Genomic DNA, 4051 nt, shown 5'->3' on the forward strand with positions numbered 1-4051 from the left:
CGGGAGGGAGGAGGGAGAGAGAGAAGGAGGGAGGGAGTGAGGGAGGGAGAGAGAGACAGGTGTGATTCCTCTCCCTCTCCTCCCCGCCTGTTGTTGTCGCTATGTTGCCCGCCCCTGGGACGCCCCGACAACATCTGGAAGGAATCGTCCGCGGGATTGAGATACCGTCTCCGAGTCATGAAAAATGAATTTCCCAGCCGTGATATAAACAAGAATGACCCCAACCAAGCCGTCTCCCCCTTACCCCTCTCTCTCCCTCCTTCCCTCCCTCTCTCTCTCCCCCTCTCCCTCCCTCTCTCTCTCCCTCTCTCCCCCTCTGTCTCTGTTTCTCTTCCGTTAATATTTATGGCGTAAAATTGAGTAAACAGCGTATGCGGTGAAAGGGGCGACAATACAAACACGCCGGGTTGGATGAGGCGGGAGGTCGCCGGTGCGATTCCCAGTCGGCGTGGTATTTCCACCAGCCTCTCGGCCGCCACGCCAGAGCACCTGTTCAAAGGTCTCCCGCGGTGGCGGCGCGGCGGGAGACTAAAGCCTGCGCCTCGTGGAGCACAGCGTCAGCGGTGGTGGGGCGGGGCTCATTAAACATGATACGATAGTCCCCACGCCGCGCCACGCGCCCGCACGCACGCACACGCCGCGCCACGCGCAGGCCAGCACCGAGCACGAGCACACACGCACGCACACGCTCTCCCTGCGCACGAGTCCTCTCCGCTTACGCCACGCTGCCGCGTGTGCACGCGGCAGCGTGCACACGCGGCAGCGTGGCGTAAGCGGAGAGGACTCGTGCGCAGGGAGAGCGTGTGCGTGCGTGTGTCGGTGCTGGCCTGCGCGTGGCGCGGCGTGTGCGTGCGTGCGGGCGCGTGCACGTGCGCGGGGTGACGTGCGCGTGGCGCGGCGCGGGGACTCATGCACAGGGAGTCTTTCAGCGCGCGGCAGCTCTGCTTATCGTTGCTTAGAGTTCAGTGGTTTGAGATGGCTGCCACCGGGGGTAGCCTCGGGCCGTCCCCGCGACACCAACGAGGCTGCTCAGGAAAACGCAGCAAACAATGTGCTTTGCTTTCCAAAGTGGCTTCCTCCTCCTCCTCCTGATCCACATGGGAACATTCCAGCAATTACTGCACATCAAACGGCGAATATATGTCGGCTTTAAGGAATGGAGACCGACGGAGCGGACGTGTTCAGGAGTTCCTCAGGATGAGTTGATGTGTCAGCGGGGGGGGGGGGGGTGTGAGTTGAGATCCTGCGGGGTCAGGGCTCACGCCCGGCTGCTGAGAGGCGGTCTGTGTTGTTTAACCGTCCGCGTTCAGAGGGCTTGAGACGTGACCTTGAGTGTCCAGGTCTGGCGACCTTGGAAGGTGCAGATCCCTGGTCTTGATCCCAGAGGCCCGGCCCGCACTTCATTACCTGTCATTAAGCGTTTGGACGTTTGCATAATTGATCCGCTCCAATAAGTCCTCATTGATTTGCGGCGGGTCTGTTGGGCAGGAGGGGAAGGCGCTGGTTAATAATTCATAACCCTGTGATGGCGGGTGTTCAGCCTCCATTAGGGGCTTCAGCCGCCACCGTCACAACATTGATTGACCTTGGCTGGAGAATCTCCCGGCCTCGGCAGTTTCCCTCCGCTCCCGAGAGGACCTCTGCAGTGTGGGGCTTCACACCCGACACACCGCACTTTGTTTTACCCTCTACCGGTGTTCCCCTCTCTGTCCGTCTCTCTCTCTCTCTCTCTCTCTCTCTTCTGCTTGTCTCTCTCTCTCTCTCTCTCTCTGGCCGTCTCTCTCTTCTGCTCTCTCTGTATGTTTGTCTCTCTCTCTCTACATCGCTCTCTTTGGCTCTCTTTGTCTGTCTGTCTCTCTCACTATTCTCTCCTTCTGTCTCTCCTCCTGTCCTCTGACTAAAATGGGGACCTTTCTTTATCTCTCTCCCTCACTCATTGTCCCCCCTTCTCTCCCCCCCCTCCCATCTCTCCCCCCTCTCCCCCCTCCATGATGAATAAATAAAGGCGTGTTCCATAAACAGCCTACAGTATGAATCTGCTCTCGGGCCCTGCCAGCCTGTTTTCCCTGCCATCAAATTCAAGTGTGTAAATTTTCTAAAAGGTGCTGAATGTTTTATGATGATTTCAGGGAGTGATGGAGTAATAGGTGAATAGTGAAGCTATTAGTTTTAATATTTATATTGAGTGCTTTGAATCATGCATGGGACAGGATGTTGAACCAGGCCTGGGGGGGAGGGCCGCGACCCCGCTGCACGCGGGCCGTAGGGGTTTGTTGGGGCAGCACCCTGTCCTGTCCGCCGTGGGACCGGGCGAAGCACCCAAAGTCATGAATTTTAATTTGAACACGGAGAGGGCACCTTGAGAAGGAAGGCTTTGATTAGAGCCACGTTCTAGAGGAGAACGGCTCTGATTAGAGCCACGTTCTAAAGGAGAACGGCTCTGATTAGATCCACGTTCTAGAGGAGAACGGCTCTATCTGAGGCGTGGGTCACCCCGGTCGGAGGGGACTCGAACCGAGTCGTGTTCGGATCGACATAGCACGGGAGCAGATCAATTTTGGGTGCATATTTCTTTTACAAAATAATAATCATTTACAAACAAAAAACGAAATGACTGGAAATACGGTTGTCACTCTGCGGTTGTCCATCCTCCTGTCAGAGTGGGTCGGTGCGTGTCAGTGACGGAGGCGCTGTGATTCAGGTACTGCGGTGGAACCGTTCTCCGCCCGCCGGAGCTGGATCCCCTTCCTGCCGCCCCTGGATCCCTGCGTGGGTGGACGGCGTGTGTATCGTGCGCGGCGCCGAGCCGGGGGAAGTTAAAGGCCAGTTTATTCTAGCGGGTATCAGGCAGCGAGCTCCTGGGGGAACAAGCTCTTTCATGCACAGTTAGTGCACTTGAGTCGCGCCGAGACGCTCTCAGATGGAAAAGGCATGTTTAGGGCCATGTCTGGTGAGACATTAAAGTACTCTGCCCATTGTTTTAGCTCTCCCCCAAATGCCACTGCCCTCTCCAGAGTCCCTCACCGCCACGCACAGGGACGCCACAGCTAGGGGGGGAGACGGGGGGGGAAGGAGAGGGAGAGAGAGGGAGACAGGGAGAGGGGGAGAGAGAGGGAGAGAGAGAGAGAGAGGGAGGAGAGACAGGGAGAGAGAGGGGGAGAGAAGGAGAGAGAGGGAGATGGAGAGGGATGGAGAGGGAGAGAGAGAGAGAAGGAGAGACAGGGAAAGGGAGAGAGAGAGAGAGATTAAGAGACAGAGAGAGAGAGGGAGTGAGTTCTTTCAGCTCCTGCCATGGCTCCATTTGGAAGCCATGCAGAATTGAGCAGCACCCTATGCTTTGTTCTTTGTTCTTAGTGCTCTGCGAGCCATGCGTACACGGGCCGAGACAAAGTGCTCTGGTGAATTAAGTAAGCTTTGCCCCCATTGGACGCACAGTGTATTATTTATAAGGCCCCATTAAAGGATAATACCTGTGTTGTTACCTTTCTGACCCATTTTATACAACACACGGCTATTATTCTATTCCTGCGACCCGCGGAGGCTGAGGTCTGTCGAGTGAAGGGCTGTGATTGAATGGATTCATGGGAACACGCAAACCCTGACCCAATGGGCCAATCAGAAGCTCGGATTCAAATACTCTTTCACCATATTTGGTCTTCTTCCTACTTTGCTCTAATACTCGTATCTCTACCGTGGACGTCCTTTTATAGTAATAGTAAATATAAAAGTACTTTAATGCTATTTGTACTCATAGTAATAATACTTTTATGCTACCAGAACTCATCACAGCAGGCCTGCCGCTCCCTAGAGGCAGAGTACGCAGAGTGCGTAGGGCATTCAGTACCTGGGGGGGCACCAAAAATTAAGGTTTCTAAAAAAATATTTAAAAAAGTAAATAAATAAATTATTACATTATTGAATTACAAAAATCTATAAATTAGTTATGAAGAGGCCTGGAAGTCCTGTCCAGGGCACAATTTAATGTCGAGTTGCCTACGGCACCGAATCGGCCATCGCCGGCCCTGCATCACAGCACAGCAGTATAAGTATA

This window comes from Pollachius pollachius (assembly GCF_949987615.1).
Source record: "Pollachius pollachius genome assembly, chromosome: 7".
NCBI classification, from domain to species: Eukaryota; Metazoa; Chordata; class Actinopteri; order Gadiformes; family Gadidae; genus Pollachius; species Pollachius pollachius.